At 45.3% G+C, this 26,970-nt stretch overlaps 1 protein-coding gene across 1 annotated transcript in view; it reads left to right on the top strand.

Moving 5' to 3' along the window:
* ADAMTS7 (ADAM metallopeptidase with thrombospondin type 1 motif 7) overlaps positions 1–26,970 on the top strand; it is a 752,931-nt gene that overhangs the window by 297,991 nt on the left and 427,970 nt on the right. The gene's annotated exons all lie outside the window — the stretch shown is intronic.

Here is a 26,970-nt window from a genome sequence, read left to right as displayed (position 1 = left end):
GTCACTTACTATGGCTGTTGTTTTGCCACTTCCGCTTAGGTTTTCCTGGAGTCCACATATGCCTTAGGATTCTTGAATGTTGCCCCCGGGCTCTGGATGCGTGGCTCTCTATGTAGTAGTTTGGTGTCCGTATCTCTGGGCTTCAGTGATCTTGCATTTTTCCCCCTCTTGCCCCGCTACCTGCCTCTGTAATCCTGGTGCCCCGACTTCTTTTGCAGGAAGCGAAAGGGAGGAGGTTGCTGGATTCACTGGGTCCTTGGATATATTCACTCTTCTTTCCGGCGCTTTGGGGCATGTGTCTGTAAACTACTGAGATGCGCCTCGGCCTCCCTTTAATGCCAGTGTTTCTTTCGCCTGCATTATTACCACCAGGGACTTGCTTGCACCGTCGCTCTTCCTGGCTTCTCTTATTTCATCCCGTAAGGGTGTGTGGATGCTTCACTGCACTTGCAATTGTTGCGCTCTTGCTCTGCTATCTGGCCCCCTGATTGATCCACCTTCTGGTGTCTTTGTGATCTTGGTGCTCTTTCCTCTCTGATCGACCACCCCAGGTCCAATTTGGGTCCTTCCTATCATCTATCTTCCTCTCTACCTGTGGTGTTCCCCAGGGGTCTAACCTCTCGCCCTGGCTTTTCAACCAATACCTGGCAACTCTCACCACTGCATTGCCATTTTCTGCTCAAATTTCCAGTGCTACGCTGAGGACATTCAACTTTTCAGGCTGCCCTCGGCCACCTCCTCTCCCTCTCTCATCTCTGATTGCCTAACTGCTATTCCAGATTGGTGTGCCGCCAATTATCTTTGTCTGAATGCCAGCAAGACTGAGATCCTCCTCATCGGCACACCTTCACCATCCTTTCCCCTCACTCTCTGGCTGGCTTCCCTTGGCCCTCCTCCTACCCCCACCTGCATGGCTAAGAACCTCAGAGTCATCTTTGACTCCACCCTTTCCTTCTCCGCCCACTTCTCTGAGGTCTCTAAAAAGTCAAACTTCCTACTGCACCTCTTCAGAAGCACTTTGCCTTTCCTCTCCTTCCCCCAGAAGCTCATGGTATCCCAAGCTCTGGTTCTCTCTAGGTTAGACTATTGTAACAGCCTCTTTCTAAATCTACCTGACTCTCCGCCCTCTTCAACTAATCCAGAACAGGACTGCAAGACTTGTCCTTGGCCTCAAGCCCTGGGATCGTATCTCTCCAGATCTGAAATCTCTCCATTGGCTCCCAGTGGATGCAAGGATTAAATTCAAAACCCTCTGCATTGTCCACAAGGCTTACTGGAGCCTGGGTCCAAAATACCTTCAGCTATCCCTCCGCAAATACCTCCCCTCTCGAGCCCTTCGCTCCTCTACCTCTAACTCCCTCAGAGTCAATCGTTTTTCAAAGAAACGAGCTGGGGGTAGATCTCTGTCTTCGGCTGGGGCCTCCCTATGGGACAGCCTCCCTGCCACTCTAAAACTTGAGGAGAACCATCTCCGGTTCCGGAAGCACCTCAAGACCTTCCTCTTTTCTTCTGCCTTTGCTCCCCCTCTCCCTGCTGATCTGTTCTCTCTTGGCACCGTGCACCTGGCCTCCCTCTGTCCTCCGGGCCCAGGTACCTGCTCACCCTGCCACCCTCCCGCACTACCTCCGGGCCACCTCTTGCACTGGGGTCTGTATCTGTTTCTTCCTGCACTTGTTAGACCTACCCTGTCTGCTGCCTTAAACCTAGCACTTGCAAATTAGTGGCTGCACTACCACGGTTGCCTTTAATATTTATTTATTTATTATTATTTATCTGTTTCTCCTCTGCTTCGCACTTTCCACTTCTCCGCCCTTCCATCCACTTTTCTCCTCCCCCTCTCCCATGCACTTGCGTGTTTTCCATGTCACTGGGCCTAGTAAGATCGCTGTTTTGTTCTCCCCTGTTCCCCTCCCTTGCCTTGTCGCGCTTTGAAACACTTGTGTACGAGCACAATAGAAATAAAATATCAATATCCATATCAAAAAGGTTCCCTACTGGAGGTTGTTGCCTCCAACAGGCCGTGAAAGACACACGTGGAGAAGGCCAGATCCCACAAGTGAAGACTGCATTGTGTTTCAAGGATGCCCGTGACCCTCCCGGGTGAACGGCAGAGTTGGGGAGGCGAGGTCAAGCCTGTGATACTAACCTTGACTTGTGAAATTGGAAATAGCAAAAACAAGAGACGCACACAGCCAGTGAGTTGGCAAGCGATCTGAGAGACTGGTGTGTGTTAAAGCGAATGAAGTAGCAACATTATATCACAAGTGAAGGCTGTATGAGTGTGGATGAGACGTGAAGAAAGGCAGACCTATGAATGAACTTTGAAGTAAAGACAGCTGCGAGATCAGTGATACTAAGTAATGGAGTGGTCCGGCGAAAGGAAGTAGCCCACTCGAAAGTCTCTGTGAAAGGTACATTGTTTGAAGCAACAAAGCGAATGATCAGCAAAAGTGAAGTAAGCAATGGTAAACGTGAACTTTGAGTTGAAGTGGTCCTGCTGTGGTCTGTGAAGAGAGCCACACACAATCAAATGTCTTTGATATCCGAAAGTGGTCTGAGCCCGATTGAGGGAGACCTGAAGTATAATAAGCTTGGGGAAGGGAGCCCCCTTGCAAGTTTGTGTTGAACTTTGACAGTCTGTGTTTGTGAAAAGGTCTGTGCCCGACAGAGGGGGACCTTTGTGAACTTTGTGTTGAAGTATTATTTTTGGAAAATGAGAAAAGAGACTTTAACGTGGACGGCCAGCAGGCCTCAATCCACGGTTTGGAACTGTTTATTATGTTGGAAACCTAGCCAGAGTGAGTTACCCTCCTACAGGGACAGCCTTACTCTGTGAGGTCTAACGTGGAGAGGAGAGCTGGTTCAACCGCATTTATTCTTTGAACACTGATTTTTCCGTTGCATACATTTCTCCTTTTTACACTTGTTGTACAAAAGATAGGGCAGGCATTAGGTTTTGTTAGTATAGGCCATTTTGATTTGTCAGACTGCACTAGGACTGCTTTGTTTGTCGTTTGATGGTCGAGATTACTCCCATCTCAGTTATAGGGCTGAGTTTCTCCAGCCCCAACATTATCAATAAAGGTATTACAAAGTGTATCCATTGTGTCAGTGTCATACTTATGATACCATGCACTCCCCTACAAGGTGGACTTGTTGATATCAGTTGAGTTGAATAACAATAGGTAGAAAAGGGGTGTAGGAGTCCCTCTGCTGAGAACGAACATGGGTCAAATACCATGTTTTATGGAATTTCTTCGACGTCGGACTCAGGAGGGTCTACAACTATGTTCTAGCTCATTGCACCTTTCACAGAGAGAAATATCCATTTGAATATCAGTCTTTGTCCCACCCACAAGAGCAGTCCACCACCGAAATGCTTGGCAATTCTCATCTGAACAAGAGCAGCATCAGCAACCCCAGACACATGTTTCGGCCGAGGGTATTTAAACCATGTTTGTTCTCAGTAGAGGGGCTCCCACACTCCATTTGATTTTTGTAAAACTTGAAGTTTCACCCTAAGTAACAAGGGTAATCCAGACGTGGACACCTTGCTCACTGTGCCTTAGAGAGGCTCAGCTTCACCTCACTAAGGAAATATCTCCTCTCTGAAGGGTGCAGTGAGCTAAAATGTGGTTGTAGACCCTCCTGTGCAGATGAAATTCCATAGAACAGGGCATTTGACCCATGTTTGCTCTCAGTAGAGAGGCTTCTACACTCCTTTTGAATAACAATAGGTAAATCCATCACCTATAGCCTAGCAAAGGTTCATCCCAGAAATTTCAGATGCAAAGTCCTCCATACCTGCAAAGGCACAGACAGTAAGGCCATGAAAGGGGATGCTCACAGACATCTGCAGCAGCGGGTAAGCCCGCTCCTGCACAGAGGTCCCAGTCAGTGACTTGGGACTCGCCCTTGAAACAAAGAGCGCCCCAGGGGGAGGCGTAATTCAGCATCCTCCTCAGGTGTGGGCAGACATCAACAAAGCCTCAAGGGTGGTCCAAAACATCAGACAGAGATGCACTGATGCTCAGGTTCATGCCATTGTCCATTTCCCCAAAGTCAACCAGGTCTCATGTTTATCAACAGAGACTCTTCTTGCAGAAAACACCGTAGCATTAGCCCATGTAAGCGAAGGAGGAAAAGTACTGTACTTGTTCTTTTTGGTGTAGAAGAAAGGTTTGAAGGAAGACTTTAAGACCCATACTCAATCACAGGTTGGTGAAGAAGTGGGTGAAAAAAAAAAGAAACATCCCGAATGGTGACATCACAGCAGATTGTGCTTAATTTGAAAAAAATGAAGGCTGGCACACAGCAATAGATTTCCAAGACACCTACTTCCATGTCCCATCACAGGGAGCCAGAGATGTTACTTGAGATTCAGAGTGGAGTGGGTAAAGAAAACGTTGCTGTTTAGCCATAAATCGGCTCATCGAACATAGGGCAGTTTTGCTCTTTTCTCTCTGAGAAAGAACAACATCTTTATCTATCCCTATCTAGACGAATTACTGGTAAAAGCTTCAACAGGAACCTTTTTGATTCAATCATTAAATATCACACTGCAGTACATGGCACAATGGTCGACACAAGTGAAGGAAGGGAGATTCTAATCCATCCAAATAAAATTTGACACTTTGAAGAACTCAGTCCCCAAAAGCAAGGCGAGCGACTTCTCTGCTGACTTTGATGGTATCATGCATTGGTATAGTATAGTAATTCATGCAAAACTACACATGCACCCTCTCCAAAAAGGCTTTGCAAATCAGTGACAACAGACGACCGACTGTTGGGAGGCCAGAATAATCTAAACACAGGACGTCCAAAAGTCTCTCTTTCTGGGTGGAGAAAAGCTTCAAACCTGATGGTGGAAGTCCCATTTTGCCTCCCAACTGTGGAGAAAGTTATAGGGACTCATGCATCCCTCATAGAATGAGAGCTCACGTTGATCACCTGCCCTCCCCAGGGTCATGGTTAGTTAAAGAATCATTGTACCACATCAACATGTGAGCAGTTTGCCTGGCACTGAAATCCTGTCTTGCGCTGATTTGGATAAACAAATCATTACTAGTGTAAACAGGTGTGGAATAAAACTAGTCACAGTCTTAAGTTTTGTAGATAGTAGAGATGATTCTATTAATTGGCTTGCAAGTCAAGGATTGCCACACAGTAACCCCAGCAATCCCACCCAACTAGCCTAACCTCCCTGCCAAGCCATATGACTATATACTTTGCTGTTCATGTGACTAAAGAAACTTTGAGAAAACCCACCTCTTAAGCCTTCCGGCACATATATCCCACCTTGGTGAAAAAACAATAGTCCTAGTCATAGTCCATTGTCTGTTTTTATGAAAAGTAAAATGCAGTTTATGATGTAGCCTTCTGTGGGTGAAGATCACTTCCGGGAGAGTCCATCGGGATCAGTCAAATTAGCTGATGGGTATTCATCCACCAACCCTATGACCATTTCCATTGTTATACAGCAGTTCATTGTTCACAAAGGTTTAGACCGGCTGAATACATTGGACGTGTTAACGTTCTAGCTCTCGCAACTCCAATAATGGACTGCACAGGACAGACCCTTTAATTACGCATGCATAAATGTCCAGCATTGCCTTCAGCCAAGTGGGGAAAGGGAAGCCTAATCAATGTCCGCTAAAAAGAAAACAAAACTAAGGTCCAGCAGGAAATATCATAGGAAAAGGCAGAGAATGCTGAAGGTCATACAGGGAGTTCCCAATCCCTTCTGCAAAGTAAGATCCCCCAACCGCATCATGATAAATTTAATACTTCGGTCCAATAAATGCTTTTCCATGCCATGGAGGTTACTGAGTTTTTTAATGCTGCAGCAACTAAGAACCCACTCTTGTATTGTTAAAAAAAACTCAGTAACCTCCATTGCAGGGGAAAGCAGTTATTGGACCAAAGCACCTGATTTATTACCTTCTCCGGTTTCATATTCACTTATTACCTGCGGCTCATTTGAACGCCTTCTTGTTGCCACAATGCCGTTCCTAGAAAAAAGTAGTGGCTATTCCGTTACAAACACTTTTCCCGCAACACCAAACTACACCTTTGGTGGTGGGGTGACCGGATTTGCAAGCAGCTCTGTGCTGCCGGTAATTCCTGCACCCCACCACCAATAAATGGCAGTATTATCGGCACCTGTATTACCGGTGCCGGAAATCCCGGTAATTCCCCCCCATGAAGTATTATGGGACCCCATGGAATGGAGAATTACCGCTGTTGCGGCACTTGGATTATGCCAGTAATTCTGGCATTCCAAAGTGCCAGTAATGGTATTACCGTTTGCCAGTATCCCACCTGATTTACCGGCGGGATACTGGCAAACATATAATGATGCCCATTGTCATTGTTAAAACTCTCTTCCATTTCATTGTCTGTTTCCTCCATTCTACAGCTGCTTTAGGGATTTCTATTAATTTGGTATAATTGCCATAGTAACTCTTTGGCTGGGGACGCTCATGTCTGCTGTGATTACTGACCCATTCCTGAACCAGTACACCAACCCCAGCATCCACTGACCACTCCTTCTAAAATGCAAAACAGAAAAACAGTATTGTGTCAAATCAGAAATGTGTGTTAATTCAGGTAGTACAACAGTTTCAACAACTGTCTCAGAGCTATTTCTTCTCATAGTAGCTGCATTCAACACCATTGGGGGGCAATATATGAGGGCTGCTAAGCATATAGTGCATGGGTGTAGTATTCATCCAAAAGCCAATTGAGGAGTGATTCACATGCATGAGGAACCTGACCCTGCTGACATTGTGCTGGCTTCTGTAGAAATCCTAGAAAGATGTAAACTCCACAAACCCACGTTCCACTGAAAGCACAAATCTCTCTTTGCCATGTCACAATAGTTCTCCTTAGAGCCCAGGGCCAGGATTCAACATCCAAAGTGGTGACCATTTGTGATAGGTTCAATTGTTTTCGTCGCCCAGAATGTGTTGGAACAGCTTACTTTTTAATTTTTTTAAATTTGTTATTGTGCATATCATATTAGCCAAACAGAATTTCTACTTTTTACACAGTATATCAAAAGGAAGGAATAAAACATTTCATTGTTGCAAAATTATACAATCACATAATCAACCAATTTTAAAACTTTAAGTAATTTCACTACTTCCATTGACAAAAAAACTTAATTGCCAGCAATTAATCTTTCCCAAAAGTCAATTGGGTCGGGCCATCTCCCTCTATCAAAAATCTCTGCAATCTCCCCTGAACCAGTTCCCTTATTCCCGAACAGGATAGAATTAAGTGTTTCATAGTCTGTTTGACATTTCCATGACAGTCTTGGCAGATGTCAGATGGATATACATGCTTGTTGCGAATGTGCAGTATTTCCAAAGTTGGTAACATATTTAATTTAAATCTAAGAAAATTCATCCTAGCCTTTGGGTCTGGAAACTGTCTCAGGTAAGTAGGAAGGGAAGCTCTAGGTCTATCATATAGGGAGAAGTTAGTAGATAATTTAGCTGTTATTACCCCCTCAATAGTCCTGGACCAGTCCCTTCTCTTAATAAATTCCTTTGATCTTAAGGGGTTGGAAATCAGGGTATCGACATCCGAGTCTGCTGCAGTGATGATATCAAGACATTTTATTTTCAGCATTTTCAAAAAGGTATTATCCCCCTTAATCATTTGGCAGTGAACATCCCCATAAAGAGTGTCCCGTTGGGGATCCTTTATCAGTCTAAACAATGAGACCCATCTTAATTCCATGCAGAATAAAAGGGACAGGAGACCCAACTCATATCGAACCAAGGCCATTGGAACGGAGTTTGGGAGGCTAAGAACTCTTTTCCTTATCTTCGCCTCAACACGTTCCCAGTTAATAAGGAAACCTTGAATATTGCACTCAAGACCAAAAAGCAGCATTGGTATAACCTTACCCACACAGTACTTATCAAGGGGGTAAGTGTAAATTTGCAGTATTTTAGATGTATCTTTATCATGTGAGATCACAATGTTGCTGCTTTCAGGTCTAATATGTAAGTCTGATTTAGTGGATAATGGGGTGATCTTCGAGCCAAGATAAGTGAGTTCCCCCACCACCGGTACAACCATACCATTGATTTTCCAAGAAAAAGGCTTCTTTTTCGTCAGTGGGCGCTTAAAGATCATCACTTTGGATTTATCTGGGTTGATTTTCAGATTGTTTACTAATGCATAGTCTCCCAGTGCCTTCATTAGCCTTTTTAGGCCTATTTGCGTATAGTCCAAAACCATGATGTCATCCGCATAGACTAAAAAAGAGAGCTTGGTCTCACCAATCTTAGGACTGGCCAACAGAAGAGTCAGGAAAGAATTTAATATATCTGAGATATAAAGATTGAACAAGAAGGGGGAAACCAAGCAACCCAGACGGACCCCTCTCTGAATTCCAATCAGCTGTGATAGATCACCCGCAGTCGATAGTCTGACTCTTAGTGTAGAGTTTTGATGTAATTCAATAAGAATTGCCAGCAACGGTTCGGGAATCCCCAAGTTTTTCAGCTTCCACCACAGGCGTTCCCTATTTACAATATCAAAGGCCTGGGATAAATCCACCAAGCCCCAAAGAGTGGTCTCCCCCTTGGCTGTACGACCCGAGTTTGGACAGGTTAAAATAAGATTATTGAGTGAGGTGGAGAGGCCCCTACGAAATCCACTCTGAAATTTAGATATCATTTTATTTTTTGATGCACATTCTTCAAGATCTCTAAGGACAAGACCCGCAAATATTTTGCTGTCTGCATCCAGAAGAGATATCGGGTGGTAATTGCTCGCCGCTAGGCGGTCACTGTGCTTGAATATTAGTATTATTATACAGCTTTTCCAGGAATTAGGTATATTGGTTGTTGCAATGATATTATCGACTAAGGCTTTTATTCAAGCTTACAGATCTGTTGAATTACACTAGACTAGATAAACCAATGACGTAGCAAATAGCTAGAGTCAACAAGCACTGTTTACTCATGGAAAAGTAAAACATTGTTTCGGTATGATGTAGTCTGTCGTGGGTGGAGATTACTTCCCAAAGAGACTTTCCAGGTTATCCGAATGAGCTAAGTGGCATTCGGCCTCTGCCCTAATGACCATTTCTGTTGTTTTACAGCAGTTCCTTGTTCGCACAGGTTTAAACTGGCTGAATCCATTGGACATGAACCCCCATCCTTGCTTCAGTAATTCCATGAAGAGACTGTGAAGGGGTCAGTAATGTGAGATTCACAACTGTGTTTAGTTTTATTATGACATTTTATTTTAAGCACAATTAGAAAATAAATCCTAAGTAAACCTACTCTGCCAGGGGATTCCCTACCTAGTCTAGGATCTAAGGGGAAACCTCATAGCATACAAAAAATTAACCCTCACACTACCCTCACACTAAACAACAGAAACATTTAAAGCAACATAGAAACAACATAAATAAAAGGTTACCAAACAAAATCCTAAAGTCAATCTCTTCCAGTCTTAAATCAAGTCTTGAAAAGTTCCAAAGAAACAAAAGTTCATACAAACACAAATACACTGGTAACATTTCCTTCTTTGTCGGATGAAAAGACTCCCTTTCCAAGTTCCATAAAGAAAACAACAGCGCCAATGGTATTCCTGGATAACCTCCTTCCAGGAAAGAATGGGTAAAGTTGAAGACAAAAGTACCTCTTCTGCTTAACAACAACTCTTCTTCTTGCAACATCTGCAGCATCTTTAGATACAATTGTCAGGATGCTTCTTCTTAGGGTTTGCTCTTTCTCTAGCAACTCCTTTCTGCCAATAATACTGTGAGAGCAGGCTCCCTTGCTCCACAGTTGACTTCTGCTTCAACTACATTCAACTGATACATTTCTGAGAAAGGTATCAGCAACCACAGATCTACTGCTGCTATTACAATTTAGAATTTAACGGACTAAATGGGACACGTGGCCAGAAGAACCTGAAACTGACCCCTTCATAACGCATCTATATAGTTTGGGAGATGGATGGAGGCCTGTGTCCCGTATATACAGTCACCTAATCGATAGGCCCAATCCCCCTAGTCGGGACCTCAAACTCAAATGGGAAGAGGACTTGAACATGAACTGTCTGAAACTGAATGGAGGAGAGCACTAGCGTTTCCTAACGTGGTATCTAGAAATTCTAGATTTAAATTGATTCAGCTCAATATGTTATACCGCTCGTACCTGACACCACTTAGAATAGCCAAAATATATGAGCTACCCCAACATAACTGCCCTTGGTGTGGTAGAGATGAAGCAAATCTTATGCATATGTTCTGGGGATGCGTCCAGGCCCGACAACTCTGGGCGAGAGCAGAACTCCTCTGTAGCGAGGCAGACATGACCAGATACGAGTGGACCCCGAAAGAGTGCCTTCTTGGAACGTATCCCAGACTGGCCAAGTTCAAACACTCAGTTAAGCTTATGGACCTGGTATGCATTCTGGTCAAAAGGACCATTGCTATGGCTTGGAAGCGCCCTGGGGGCCCACGATACCAAGTATGGCGTAACGAATTGGAACGCTGGATAGGGGCAGAAACCTCAGCTTGGGAGGATGGTGTTGCTACATCCCCTGAAGACACGAGCTTAGCACTTGAAGCCTGGAAAACTCTCACCTGGGCCTTACTTAACCCCCCCAATGACGATAAACCCCCTTGAGAAACTCGCCCCTATTGATACATGTTATCTGCCTCAGAATACTTACGCAGTCCCTAACCTGAACTTATTTGTTTCCTGACCTCCCTACGTTGCGTTCATTATTGACCATCCGGAGACTTGTTAATATTGTTTATGTTTTGTTGTTTCTGTTTAATCGTTAATTTCTAAATGGCTTATTTTGATTATTCCTGGTTTATACCACTGTGATCGCTCGAGACTACAATGCAACTGTTTATTATATAAATGCCAATAAAGAAATTTGAAAATAAATACAATTTAGAATTTAAGGCAACTTCCACAAGACTCTCCGACCTCTACAGGTGGGCAAGGAACTCTTTTCTCTTATATCGCTAGAAAGGGCAGCATCTTCGCCTTTCCTTTCGTCTTGCAGCTACCACAAAATCTGTCTTTAGCTTCCAGACTGTTTCTTCTCGACTTAGACAGTTTCAGCTATGCAGATTTTATTACGTTTCTTTTAACAAGTACCCAGCTCCCTTCCCCAGCTTCATATGTCTTTTGCCTCCAATAGTTGACCCTGTGCTGTAGTGCCACTCTTTCAATCTTGCACAACCTTGTCACCCTTGTATCAGAGGACTTGGGGTTTAGAACAGCTCCACCAACCATAACGTAGTGATGTTTAGTTCTTAGATGAGATGGTTTCACTTTAACAGGGTTTGGTTTACTGGCTTTTGTAAAACTTGTTCTTAATTCAACTTTAGCCACTTCTAAAACTTCTACAATCTTCGGTATATTACAAGCAGCACGGTTTTGAATGGAAACAAAATAAGGTGTACGTGATTTTGTTATGATTTTGAATACCACTTCAAAAGGGCAAGCGTTCCCACCTTTCGGTCAGCGTTACGTTTGCATGGCAGTTGAGAAGCACTGTTTCATGCGCATCTTCTTCTAATGTTAAATATACTTGTAATATTGCGGGAAAGTTAAAGTCGGCTTCATTAGGTTAGTTGTCCTCTTTAAAAAAGAGACACGCGACAGCTTGGCAACAGGTTACATCTAACAATGGGGAAAAGAGATGCTTTCTCCACACAAAGATACTTCAGCTGGTATCAGGTAATAAAATCGCGGCAAAAATGTCGCCGTTACAAAAAATCGGGCCAAAAATGCCATGGTTTGTCCCGGTAAAGGTGTACCCCATTATACCATTTCAGGGGAGCAGGGGTTCCGGGGGTGTCCCCCGCTCCCCTGAAATAGTATAATGGGCCCAGGGGTTGCGGGGGTGTCCCCCGCATCCTTTACATGATTGTGGCGCAAAAAACCACTGCATTTTTTCCGCAATATTCTGTATTCACAGCCATTTTTGCCGCGGTTTTAAGGCATGGAACCCTTCAACTTTGTTAATATGCGCCTGTTATACAATTCCCTTATTAGAAAGACTTCCCACTTCTGCGAGCAACCTCTACTTGCTTTTATGTGCACGAGTATAAAATAAGCTGGTTGCAGTTACCAGCAAGGTATTCTTGATGATTTGGAGTACAGAGCTTCCCTTTACCAACTCCTTAATCACAGCGGTTGTGGCCTGCTTCTGCCTCGCGGCCTGGTTTCCTCTTCTGCTATTGCTACTTACTCTTGGGGACCACACCCTTCTGCTGCAGGGATGTCTTCGATCCAGACTCATTAAAGGAGAATCTTCCTCTCTCAAGCTTCCCTTGGCTTGCTTCTGCACACAGGCCCTGAGTGGATGCACAACTTCAGCCCTGCATTCACGGCAATTAGGTGCACCTGGAAAGACTGCCGGTTTTTCCCAGCCTCTCCCAATGCTGCCACAGCCAAACATGGTTCTTGAGCACAGGACAAACTCAGACCCTGAAGGTGAACTCTGCTCTTCCTCTGCTCCGGCTTCCCTTCTGTGGTCACACTTCCTAGTGAACTGCCAAGCTTGTGCTATGCTTCTTCTGCTTCTGCTACTGCTGACCTTCCAGCTCCTGCTTCTTTCTACTGTTCCTTCTTGCTGCAGCCTTTTATGATATGATATGGCATTTATAACGCGCCATTAGACAAGTGTTTCAATGCGCTAAGTGTTTCTTATGCCCCTCGGGTGGGTTAATTGGCTTCAGGTACAGGCCCTTAGGATTAATTGCCTGACCTTGCCAAACGCCATTAGACCTGCCTACCTGTCCACGGCTCCTGCATGCCTCCAGAGCCCTCTTCTTCGTCGCAGTCCCTGAGGGATTCTGGGACATGCAGTCCACCTTAAAAAGATTCTGTTTTCTAACTTCTTTAAAAGGTTTAATGATGGGTTTTCCTCCCTTGATATTATTGAATGAGGAGTTATGAGATTTAACCTTTTTAGAGGCAGATGGGACAGGAAAAGGCATATATTCATCATTCCTTTTGGCATACCTTTGGAATTGTGGAGGATATGGGGATTTAGGGATTTAAAAGATTTGTCCTTTGGGTTCAACACTAGATTTAGTCACTATATTGGCAATACGCCAATTTCTCCTCTAAGTCTGTGGTAAGAGTTTTTCTATTTAAAAAAAATACTATGTCGCACCCTGCAAAATCACCCCACTACCTTGGGCCTTGTCTCCACCCAGGTAATCCTCCCGCAGTACACCACTCCCAGGATTGGGATAAGGAAGCGTCTGCCCTCTCCTGGCAACCTGGTAGCAGACTTTAGGCAAGGTTTTTGTGGGGGATCCACAGGATTCTCCACAGGACGGAGCAGGAGAGTCCCTTTAATCGCACAAAAGAAAATAGCTAAGGATATGCAGCACATAGCATAGGAAAGGGCATTCAGAGCTGAAGTTCATATGGGGAGTTGCCAATCCCTTCTGCAAAGGAAGACCCCTCAACCCTCATCATATCATCGTTACTTACATTCATGAGTTCACTTATTTAATTACATAAAGAATTACCATTCTCTTCCACACAGGCAACACAGCCACTGTGTACTGTATGTTGTGGAAAATCAACCACAGACTCTTCGTGTGGATTGGTAAACATCTTTAATAGCAGTCTGGTAAGCCAGCATAAACAGGACAACAGTGACCCAACAACAGTACGAGGCTCGGCACAGCAGCCCCCCTCCCTCTGTGCCCAGCCCTTTTATACAGCAGAGCGCCCATGCATTTCAGTGGAAGGGGAGGTTCAGGAATGGCATGAGACTGTTAAGCAACAATGTTTCAGGTGACTGTTCACTGTCCCATCATACAAATCATAGGCGGAGGCTTAGTTCTCACGCTTGGGGAAAACACAATCTGGATGTCCGCAGAAGAAATATTATGATACATTACAATTCTTGCAGTGCAAGCTACTTGAACGCTTCTCACACAGTTCAGGGCATACTGGCTGACTTAGTAATGTCTACTTCCATCTGCTAACGCCGCCTAGAAAAGTGTATCTTCAGGTATGCCAAATGGGAATCATGTCAGAGACAAGAACTATGGATGTGAGCACTGTTAGGCAGTAGACGATAAAGCCCTCCTGGTTAAGACATGTGCATTAGAGCATATGGCCTTTACAGCAATTCCAATAAACCACTCTTAATCATGGCAGTTGGCATAAACTCATTATAACTATAAAGAAATCAAAGTAGCAGAGGAGTTCATTAACATTTTAAATTGAGACCGGGAGTATAGCTCAGAGGCAACGCATTTGTCTTGGAAGCAAGACAACGCATAACAACACCGGTTTGGATCATGGTCTCGCGCTTAGAAGCTGGTCTCCGGTATTAAGCGCGTTATAAAAGAACAATTATAATTATAATTCTCAGTTTGCCCTCACATATATCAACAAGCAGGAAGGAATGATGTTGAGCTACGGCGGCTCAGCAACTGTGGCACAAACTTGCACACCCAGCTTAAGAGCAGTACATGCTGGGTAAGGACTGCGAAAAAGCAGACCGATTAAGGAGGAAACAGGTGGAGGAGCACGACTGGGTACTTGACAACAATGTATTTTTTAAAAATCTTGTTAACTGGGCAGAAAAAGCAAAATGCCCAGACATTGCCTCCAAGTTTTATAATCGTGGGTTTCTGGGCAATTCCCTTTTGTTGCACTTGTCAGAAAAATAATTATGAAGATGAAACAGTTGAGGACAACAATGATCCTCATATGCCCGTCCTGGCTGAAACAGTGGTGGTACTCGGATCTGCTACAGATATCTGTCGTTCCGCACCAAATTTTGCCATGCAAACAGAATTTGTTCACAAAAAGAAGAGGCAGCTTATTCCATTGAACCTTCCCTGGCTCATGAGGTTCTTTAGTGTGGACATTTCACTCTCAAGACTCTTTCAACATACTGAAAGTGGCCTTCCACGAGAACATGTCATGTCTGTTTAAGTTGACACAATTCTTCTTCTGGTGTGTATAGAGGAAGGTATCCACTTAAAGGTCAAAACATGAGATACTGCAATAGTTACTCCATTTATTAAGAAGTTGCTTACAATGTTCCCTATTCGGGATTCATCCTTATGCCATTTCTGTCTCCTGGAAGAGACTATTCCATATTTCCGTCTTCCTGGTCACAGTGATCAAATATTTTGTGATGGTCTGAAAATAGTATTTCTCCCTTTTAGAAGACATTCTCCACCTTGTGAATGTATCATTGTATTGTTAATTGGGCTCACTTTTAACTTCTTCATGGGCTAGATCTAAAACATCTTATGTGGAAAGTAGCCTTTTTGAGGGTTATCCCGTCAGCCAATCAAGCTCATCATTTCACATGGATAAGGTAGTACTTAGATCGGTATCATTCCAAATTACCAAAAGGGAAAATCACGAACACGCATTCGCACTGCACATTACACTGCAATGATATGTGGGGAGGTAAGGGTAATAAAAAATATGAGGGGAGTATAGGGGTTTGCGGGGGTCTCAGTGATGTGTGGAAAAAAACATTCCACATTTTCATGTTTGTGATATTTTGGTGTGCAATATTTACATAGATCCCTTAGAACACATCCTTCTTTCCTTCCTAAAATGTTTTCTTTCTGATTTCCATGTTAACTAAACCATATCGCTGCCTTCTTTCATCTCTAATCCTCCTCCTCCTGCTGAACAGACATTGCATACATTACACATTAAGGCCATTGATATTCCTTCTGGATTGAACTAAGGTTATCAGAAAGGCCATAAATCCTTTTTGCGAATTTAAGACCCATTAATACTGGTCCGCCATCTTCTAAACAACATATGTCTAGGTCGATTGTTTCCTGCATTATCCACTTATTATGAAGTTTTTCTGATCAGCCTGAATATGTGCGTAGGGCTTTCCATGAAATTAATCCAAGTTCTCACTGGTAAACTTGACAGAGCTGCACTATTAGGAGGCGACACATCTAGCGTATTGTATAGATAATTTGTGCAGACACACCCAGTTTAAGACTGTATAGGCAGTATGTACTGAAAAACATATACTCTATTTAGTCTAAACAGCCTGTGCATAAACGTTAAATATACATAGGGTACGTAGAATACCAAGAATAGATGTGAAAACAGTAAAGGTGCAGAAAGGGTACATCAGGAGGATTAAAACACAAGGAAAAGAATATCATTTCCAAATGTAATATTACACAAAAGTTGTAGTTTTAAAGAGGGCCAAATGTTACACAAAAAACTGTCTTTAAATTTATAACCCAAGTTTCAGAGCAGGTGTTTCACAAATGTTCAGTGGTAAGTCAAGTTGTAGGTTACTTTAGGGAGTTTGCAAGAGTTAGAGTTGTCTTCCAATTGGAAACAATGGAAAAAAGACAGCAGTTCAGCCACAGTTATAATTACCTCATAGGTAAGTTCTCACTTAAAGGTTTCTGTAGCAAGGTGAAAGAAGATATCCAGCTGAGGGTTGGAGGGCCCCATAGGAGAATTTCTAGGACAGATTCCACTGCCAGAGGTGGAGGGCTGGTTGGCTGCTTAAAGGGGACTTGAGCACCTGGAGAAATGTTGCAGTTGAGGGGCCTTCAAGAGGGGTATGCAAACTGACCTTAGAGTTCTAACAACAGATAACCAATGACTTCAGCAGGTTCCAAGGACCATGGGAAGACTATATGAAAGGTTGCTGTGATGTAAATTCTTTTTTTGGGATTAGATTTAGCTTGTGTTGGTTCTGTCTTCTAGTCGCAAACTCATGGTTCCAGAAGGTGCCACAATCAGGACTTTAGGGTCCACAATGAAGGACAACCTGACGATGAAGGGAAACAGCAGATGTAGCAGCAGTGCAGCAGACCCAAGGGGACCCACGCTATGTGTCACAGGGCAGACAGCAGCCTCAGCACCAGCAGCCAGCGCTGTCCAGATTATAGGAGCAGGAACAGTGCACGCATGGCAGGCAGCAGGTACAATTACAATTAAATGCTGCCCGACATGCTAGCATGTCGGGCAGTATTTAATTTTACTTGTGAATTGGACGTTTGGTCTGGCACAAGCTAAAACCACTATCACAGCATCCATGGAGGTGAAGAACAGTAAGAGTTGCAATGCATTTTCCTTCCTTCTAGCTCCTCCTTTTAGAGTTTAGAGCTTTAATACTAAGGAACTCATGTTGCTCTAACACGTAATATGATGGCGGTGACCTGGTACGTTTGCACTCAGGCGTAGCCAGGTCCGGCTGCCAAATTTGAATCATTTTCATAGCGGAGTGTAAATGTGTAGGGCAAAAGGCAATGTATATGCGTGCACGCTGCCTTTTGCCCTGCACATTTGCACTCCACCATGCAAAGTACGTAAGCACTGCCTGGCAGGCTCACATGGCAGGCAGCGTTGTACGATTACAATTAAATGCTTGCATGTCGGGCAGTGTTTAATTTTACTTGTGAATTGGACCTTTGCTCTGGCACAAGCTAAGATCACCATCACACCAACCATGGAGGTGAAGAACAGTAAGAGTTGCAATGCATCTTCCTTCCTTCTAGCTCCTCCTTTTATACTGGTCTGTAATCACCTGACAGGTTGGAAGTATGTATTGGTCATGATGACTTGCAAATCATTATATTTCTCAACATAGAAAGGAAACAATGCCATAAAGTATGGTGGGCATGTTGAAAAAGTAAACACCTCAATTTACAGTCATGGAGCCAGCCACCAGCAGGAACCCTGATGCCATGCCATATTAACTTGACCCAGATGTTCTGAGCAACATATCTCGGCCAAATGCCCCAATCTACCACCCCCTAATGCAACTGCCAGGTCACCGCATGTCCCTGGGCCTCCATGGTGAGCCCAAACCATGACTGTGTGCCACCCTGCCCTAAAGCCCTCGGGCTTTCAGGACATTTTTATTAAAACTCCATGCCAGTAATTTAGCATGTACAAAAGCCACATGTTCCCAGAAATCTCTAGCACGATGATCTTTGCAGTAGAAGAAATACTGTAGCTTTTTATGAGAAATCCACCAATCGTAAATATGAGATACTCAAACTCCTCATTGCCATTTATGGTGGTTGATGCTGGTTGGTTAGAGAAGGACCAAACAAATCCACCTCAACAGGTCCAACTTGAAAAATGTAAAAAACGGGTGGTTCTTCCAAGTACTAGGTAAACACAAACTGACAGCCACAAGATTAATGTTTGGTCCACCAAAAAAAGAACCATTAAAGCAGGCCAATTCTATGTGATATTATAGGTGCAAATGACATTGGTGGAGTGATGTGTCCCAGCTCATCGCCCTACCAACCACACAGGAACAGGTGAACAACACCAAGGTCCGCTTCCATTGCGGGCATGCCTAATGTATTGGGAGCAGTGGACTGCACACACATAGAGCTAGTGGCTGACCAATCCACAGAGGAGGTGTATCGAAATAGAAAGCTGTACCAATCAATGAATGTGCAGGTTGTCTGTGACGTGGGCCTGACCATCACACACTGCTGTGCATGCTTCCCGGGATCAACACATGACTCCATGGTCCTGCACAATAGCACGATGCCTGGGTACATGGCGCGTTATGGTGCACAGCGGACTTGGCCATTGGGTGAGTCAAAGGATCAACACACACGCCACATTGCATGTGCACCAGGGCATGGGGGGATGTTCACTGTCACCAGTGCATGTGACACAGGCAGCATGCAAATGCAGGGACACATTCTGCAGGCAAGAGTGGGTGGCCACGACTGGCATGTATCACATGAGTCAACGGAAGGACACATCAGCACAATCTGGGCACGGATGGACAGGCACATGTAATGCACCACTGGTACCAGAATGCAACACTTTCATGTCACAAAGCAAAGCATATCCTCACTATGCCCCACCCACCACCACCAACACATCCTTGGGAGTCAGATCCTGCACATGCCCTGTCCAGTATTACCTGTCACAGAGTGCAGCAAGGTGACTGATGGCCCGCGAGCACACAGACCCTGATGTCACACATCCACATCCCAACATTTATGCACTGCCCAGTCACCTCAATAATAATATGGCCCTCACTGTGTCCATTTCCATGCAGGCGACTCTGGCTACCACTTACTACGTTGGCTGATGACCCATCCACAGATCAACCAGGAAACAGTGTACAATCGTGCCCACATCAGAACAAGGGCGACAATAGAGCGGACCTTTGGACTGTTGAAGGCACAGTTTTGTTGCCTTCACCGCTCCAGTGGGGCTCCAGTGGGGCACTGATGTCCAGGCAAGTGAAAATGGGGAAGATAATCTTGGCCTGTGCCATGGTGCACAATATGTGAATTTGGCAGAACATGCGAATACACCATCACAGGGATGACAGGGATGGGCGTGCAACCCACAAGGAACTCATACAGAACTACTTCTGATCACACAGCACCTGCAACTCACCTATGACACACACTGCATGTGATGCAGCGCAAAAAGAAAGCACTCCAGTACACTAATTGAATGTCTGGACTTGAATTCATGTGCATAACCATGTGTATTATTGCATGAATAAACAACAAGAAACGTTTGGCGCACCAACCCCTCCATAACTAGCCCCCCAACCAACCCCCCTATAACTCCATCAATAACCCACCCCAACTGACCCACCCCAAATAACCTACCCCCACCAACCCTCCCTGACTAAGCCTCCTAAACACACCATCCCAAAAACACTCCCTAGGTGGCATCAGTGTCACTTGATGTCTGGAACTGGCTCACTTTCGTGGCTTCTTTATACCGGACTTGCCGTTCTGCAGTGAGCCTGACAGCGCAGAGATCAGTGCCTCGGGCTGCTTTGTTGTGAGCTGGCAGGCGTGGTGATGGTTGAGGGTGGGTCGGAACTTGTCATGTCCTTGCGCTCCAGTGCCGCCTGCATGGAAAGGGTGAGAGACTCAGCAAGTGCTGAGATCGCCTCGGTCCCCTCCCGGACCCTCTGTGTGAGCAGGACCATTAATGATGATGATATTTTATTTCTATCGCACCCGTACACAAGTGTTTCAGAGCGTGACAAGGCAAGGGTGAGGAACAGGGGAGAACAAAACAGCGATCTTACATCTTACTAGGCCCAGTGATATGGAGAACGCGCACGTGCATGGGAGAGGGGGAGGGGAAAAGTGCATGGAAGAGGGAAGAAATGGAAAGTGCGAAGCAAAGGAGAAACAGATAAATAATAATTAATAAATACAAAAATAATAAAAGGCAACAAACAGTGGTAGTGCAGCCAGCAAGTGCTAGGTTTAAGGCAGCAGACAGGGTAGGTCTGATAAGTGCAGGAAGAAAAAGGGGGGGGGCTGTATGGGTACAGATACAGACCCCAGTGCAAGGGGTGGCCCGGAGGCAGTGCGGGAGGGTGGCAGGGTGAGCAGGTACCTGGACCCGGCGGACAGAGGGTGGCCAGGTGCATGGTGCCAAGAGAGAACAGATCAGCAGGGTAGAGGGGAAGCGAAGGCAGAAGAAAATAGGAAGGTCTTGAGGTGCTTCCGGAACCAGAGATGATTCTCCTCAAGTTTTAGAGTGGCAGGGAGGCTGTTCCATAGGGAGGCCCCAGCCGAAGACAGAGATCTACCCCCAGCTCGTTTCTTTGAAAAACGACTGACCCTGAGGGAGTTAGAGGTAGAGGAGCGAAGAGCTCGAGAGGGGAGGTATTTGCAGAGGGATAGCTGAAGGTATTTTGGACCCAGGCCCCAGATAGCGTTGTGGACAATGCAGAGGGTTTTGAATGTAATCCTTGCATCCACTGGTGCCAATGGAGGGATTTCAGAGCTGGCGAGATACGATCCCAGGGCTTGAGGCCAAGGACAAGTCTCACAGTCCTGTTCTGGATTAGTTGCAGAGGGCAGAGAGTAGAGGCAGGTAGATTTAGAAAGAGGCTGTTACAATAGTCCAACCTAGAGAGAACCAGAGCTTGGGAGACCATGAGCTTCTGGCGGAAGGAGAGGAAAGGCAGAGTACCTCTGAGGAGGTGCAGTAGAAAGTTTGACTTTTTAGAGACATCAGAGATGTGGGCGGAGAAGGAAAGTGTGGAGTAAAAGATGACCCCAAGGTTGTTAGCCTCGCAGGTGGGGGTAGGAGGAGGGCCAAGGGAGGCCTGCCAGAGAGGAAGGGGAAAGGATGGTGAAGGTGTGCCGATGAGGAGGATCTCCGTCTTGCTGGCATTCAGACAAAGACCTTTGGCGGCACACCAATCTTGAATGGCAGTTAGGCAATCAGAGATGAGAGAGGGAGAGGAGGTGGCCGAGGGCAGCCTGAAAATGAGTTGAGTGTCGTCAGCGTAGCACTGGAATTTTGAGCAGAAAATGTCAATGCAGTGGGCGAGAGTTGCCAGGTACTGGTTGAAAAGCAAGGGCGAGAGGTTAGACGATGTGTGTGATGAGCGGCCCAGAGCATGTGCACCGTGCTGGCCAGTGGCCTGCCCACTCTCCTGTAAACCGGTCTCCTCCCGCATCAACCTGGTCTCCTCCAGGTGCTGATGCACAAGTCCAGTCATCTGCTCATGCCGTTCCTCGATGCGCTGTATGCGTGCATCCATGTCTCGGATGTTGAGGATGGGTGGCAGAGGTGCGCTGTGGAGGTCAGAGGGACTGAATACTACTTGTACTACCGCTACGACTCTCACCAACTCTCTCCCGCTACTGTCACGTCCAATACTGTTGCTACAACTCACTTCCACCCACTAATACTAACTACCACTTCTTGCTACTACCACCACTCCCAACTACAACTATTTTCTACTGAATCGCTCTTTCACACACTCCTTATTCTCAAACACAAACACTCCACAGACCCCCTCTCACCAATAGCCTCCGCACTCCTCTCACTTTCGTCTCCTCTAGTCTCTCAGACCTCCTGCTCTACCTCCTGTCCTCATCCAACTAACCACAGTGCACAACTCGCATGCACCTCTTTAAATACCCCATACCCTTCCAGGATTGGATACTCACACTGTCCTATCACTTACCTGGCTCAAGGTGGTGTGGCAGGGGAAGTGCTTAGGTAGGCTTCAAAAGGGTTGGTAAGCTCCACCCCCTTTTCTGGCAGCATCTCTTGCAAAGAAAGTAAAAGACTTTCTGAGGGACTGTAGTACCCATTTGATAAGGCCTTCTGGTGGGCAATTTAATGTTAATTTCCCTGGTGTGCTGGTGGGAGTTTCATTAATAAGGCCTCTATAGTCTCTGCGTCGTCCCTTTCTCTTGCGGCTGGTGTTATGCTGCTTGATTCATCTTGCAACAAAGTGCGGACCGCTGCTGTGTAGTGTCTTCCTTCTGCTGCTGCCCGTTCTGGCTTCTCCCCGTCGGTGTTATCCTGCAACTCGGATGTCACCATCATCACAGGTAAAGTGGGGAGGGGAGGGGGCCTGTACACACTTGCCAGAGGCACCACTGGTTGTTTGGATTGGGCTCCCTCTCTCCCCTGACAGGGCCGGTATGCGGGTCTTGTCAAATATGTAAGAAAGCATGGGTAACTTGTCACATCAACAGGGATTGGACCCCTTACAGCAGGCTTGTTTTTGTTGAATCCCTTATGGCCTTTAACCTTCATATGGAAGGTGTCTCGCACTCCATCTTTTATTCATCTTTGGATCATCAAGAGAAGAAGGATACACTTTTGGACCTCTGTTTGGAGTGCAGTACATTCCAAGTCCTCTGCCATACAGGTGAAGACAGACGGCATCCAAGACAGAGGAGAGCTCTCCTCTTGCCATCCCTAGGGAACAGGATGGGTGTCTGCTATTGGACCAAGACACCACTGCTGGCTGCAGTGAACCCAGGTCCCTATTCACTGGAGGTGAAAGATTCCCTGTAGATACCAGCCAAGCTCCCAAGAGTGGGGGTGACCCCAAAGAGCTTGCTGTGTCCCTGGAGACCTGGGTTTGGGCCTTCCAGCCAACCGTAAGTCCAGGAACAGCTCTGGGCCGTGATTCCCACATTGAATCGCTTGTGAGCTACACATATTCGTACATCATCTGCCTGTTCCAAGCTTCTTCGTGCCACATGCTATTGCTGTTTGGACCGCACAGCATGTTGGACACAGTAGACTTCACCCACCAAATGCCCAATTACTGCCTAGCTTGGCTTAATGCTTTTGAGATAGACATATGGTACTGTGACATGTTCCTGTCCTGATTGTCCACTTTTAGGACTTTTAAGCTCCTCATCCGTACATTTCTCTTGAAAGACATAGCCTTTGAACAGTGACATTGCTGCAAGTGCTTGCCTGATCACCACTGCTACCAGTTCTGTATGTTCTGTGTTTCTCTCGATAGGGGTGGGGTTGTATTGGTGTTTTTAGTTAGTTGTTTACATTTCTGATTAATTAAAGTATATATATTTTTGTTCAACCTTGATTGAACATTCTTTTATGTCGGTGTCTTTGCACTATTGCTGTTTGGGTTGTTACTGTTATTGCTTCACGTTTCTCCTAGAGAGAGTAGCCTGCCCTCGGCCCGCGTTACCACAAAAGGCAAAGGAGGTATACCCTTTGGGCTGTGTCTGTTGTACCGTTATGATTGGGATCATTGCTAGTTTAGTAGTGGTGTGGGGCTGAGTGGGAGGTTTAGCTACTATTCCTCTCTGTACTCCTACAAAACAGTAGTCGTTTCGTCACACTCCTTGATGAAATCGAGAAAAATCAAAGACAGGCTTTACCTTATTAACACACTGCACAAAGTGATTATAAGCAAATACTGTGGTGAAGAACAAAACCTTGCAATTGTGTGGCATTTGAAATGCATCACAAGTACTGCTTCTCTGTCTGGTTATTCCTCTCTGACCACTGGCCTGCACGTTATAACCAGAAGAAAGGGCATAATCAACACACAGGGCTCCCTGTACAGCCCTGACGGTTTTTACATATATTGCAGACCTGTGGCAGAAATTACTGTACTTATTGTTATATATCCTGTCCTATCCTGCATTGCCGTGCTTGTCTACAGAATGCTGTACACTAGTGTTAATGGGTAAGTGATGGCTACATTGAACCTGCGTTGGGTGTTCTGATGCATGACACTTAGGCATTGTCCTTGTGTGCCAGGATGTGTGTGGGTGTTAGTCTGTGTCCTAAGCGCCTACTCTAAGATAATATTATAACAGTAAAACGAACTTTAATTAACATAATAACAAAGATTATTTTCTACTTTGGCTTCAGAAGTATTTCCCGTGAGGCTTCGCTTTACAACACATTGCAACCCATGAAAGCAGAAATTAAATAATTCAAGCCAATTCCTGTGTTTTAGGTGACCAAGGGTGAACAGTGCACCTTTTTGAAAAGATATCTACTGTAAGCCCCACTGTCATACAATCCTCAAATAAAGGTAAATCAAGAAAGATGTGAGTAGATAGTATGCCTAGCCTGATGAGCAACTTCCAATGGTCTAAATGAAGCAAGCAGATGATTGGAGGATTTAGTGTATGCACATATTGGACATGTTCCCGATGGCTTAAGACCACCAAAAAGAATGTTGCACCAGTTCTAGCTTTCACCTTATCATGCCACATAGCCAACATCTCCATTTGGAGTTCAAAACTTGGCTCAAAAAGGGTGTGGCAGAAGAAACAACAAAACGTGATCAATTTCACTGAATATAGTGAAAATAATTGACCCTTAACCATAGGCAGAAGTAAACCCACGCAGGCTCCAGACAATATCGGTAAAATCGAAAAAGGTGGAGTTTCTCCACGATGCAATTCGGTGTACTGTCGTGGAAAGCCATGTGCCTTTTGATTACTAGCCCCTGGTTGTGATGGTAAAAGTGTGTGCCAACAAAATCTATTTGACCTGATGTCGGTTTGAACATTGAACATGCTGTAGTACTTGCCGGCTACCATGATTGGTACAAATCTTAAATGGAATTCATACTCCTAGGAACCAAATAATAAACCATGTCACAGGAAGTAAATGTGCCCACCTATTCAGTAACTCATTCCACCCTATATACACCTATTCTTTCTTCCCTCTCTCTCCCTCTCCACCCCCTCACTCATTCTACACATTTACCAAGACATTTACCTACTCACTCTACCCATTCCCTCACACCGTCCTTCTGCCTCCCAGATTTCACATTCACTCCATCCTACTACTTACCCCACTCACCCACCCAACTACATATTACACTTGCCTACTTTATCCAGCTACCCATTTGACTGACTCTCACACACACACACACACACACACATACCCAGCCATCACAGCATTCAACCACCCATCTCATCTGCTCCACTCACCCATTACAACCTACTTACATCACACACACCAACAAATTCACCCACTCTTCCAAAGATTTAATTTTAAATTTATTTTAAAAAATGTATAAAGCACCAACACGCCCGTAGGCCTCAGAGCGCATTTTAAACAGAACAAGACAAACAACGAGAAGTGAGGAAACAATCAAGATTCAGAAGTTGTGCAGACAGTTAAAATCCTAGATTAGTCCGGGTTTTGATGGCTTTCTTGAATGTGGACAGATTAGCCACCAGACGCATAGGAGCAGGAAGAGAATTCCACAATATGGGGGCCTGAACATTAAAGCAAGTCCCTCCGAGATGATCCAGTCCGAATCTGGGCTGAACAAAAGTGGGAGCCTTAGAGGAATGAATGTTCCTTGTGTTGAGAATGTATCTTGACGCGATCATAGAGATAATCCGGACAGGTTTTGAAGTGGCATTTGAAGGCTAGATCTTATGTGTGATCCTCTGCTTGATAGGAAGCCAGTGTAATGCTCTCCTGGCAACAGACATATGTGCATGCCGACAGAGTCCCAGGGTTGCACAAATAGCATTGTTCTGGGTCACCTGCAGTGCCTGAATGTTGAGAGCTGCGTTGGCCGCCAACAGGCTGTTGCAGTAATCTAATCTTGAATTAACAAGAGCAGAGGCGAGCAAAGCACAGTTCTCAGCAATGAGGAAAGGATGAATATAATTTATGCGTCTAGTAATGAGAACACATGTGGAACGAATATAAGAAACATGTGGCCTCATGGATAGTTCCTCATCAAGGACCACCCCCAAGGTCTTGACTTACTTTGAAACAGCTATGATGTTACAAACAATCCGAAAGTTGGAATAACCAGGTGCCAAATTTGCTCAGCCGTGCTTTAGTAGAGACAATGAGGAGTTCTGTTTTCTTGCAATTAAGTGCTAGTGAATTACATGCTATACAGGCCTGGATGGCATGTAGATGTTGTTTATAGAACACAAGTCCTGCTCATAATGACCACTGAGCTCCATAAGCACCAGAGTGTTGTCGGCGTAGTTTGTGTACCAGAGACCCAGGGCATCTAATAGCTCTAGAAAAGGCCAAATGTAGATGTTAAACAAAATGGGGGATAAACAGGACCCTTGAGGGACGCCACATGTTTGGATGATGGGTACCAAATGCTCATCCCCAGCTGAAACCCGGACAGTCTGAGGTCCCAGGAAGGATGCTATCCAACTAGAGGCTTGGGTAGAGCAGTGGGCGACCTCACCGAGTCTCGTCACTAGTAGAGAGTGGTCTACTAGATCAAAGGCTGTAGAGAGGTCCAGAAGCATCAGCAGGGCTGGATGGCCTCGGTCTACCATGCCGGCCAGGGTGGATTTGAGGTCCAACAGGGCAGTTTCAGTCCCATACTGTGTTCTGTAGCCAGATTGTCATCCACTCACCAACCATCCCATTCAACCACACACCCATTCATCCTCACTCACCAGCACTATCATTCACCCACTCACTCACCCATCCACGCGCTGATCCTGTTCACTCACTCACCCACCCTTCCCATCACTCACCAACCTATTTACAATCACTCACCAGTCCTTCTATCTACCCACTGCCCCACTGATTCTAACAATCACTCACTCTTCCCATCACTCGTCCTTTCCATCCTCTTCCTCTGTTACGCCATCAACACTCACCCACTAGCCTCACCACCTACCCACTCACCCATCCACTCACTGATCCCATCCACTCATTCAACCACTTCATC

Source organism: Ambystoma mexicanum, chromosome 11 (assembly GCF_040938575.1).
Source record: "Ambystoma mexicanum isolate Mex_15411 chromosome 11, UKY_AmexF1_1, whole genome shotgun sequence".
In the NCBI taxonomy this organism is placed as follows: domain Eukaryota; kingdom Metazoa; phylum Chordata; class Amphibia; order Caudata; family Ambystomatidae; genus Ambystoma; species Ambystoma mexicanum.
This window is presented reverse-complemented; position numbering and strand designations above follow the sequence as displayed.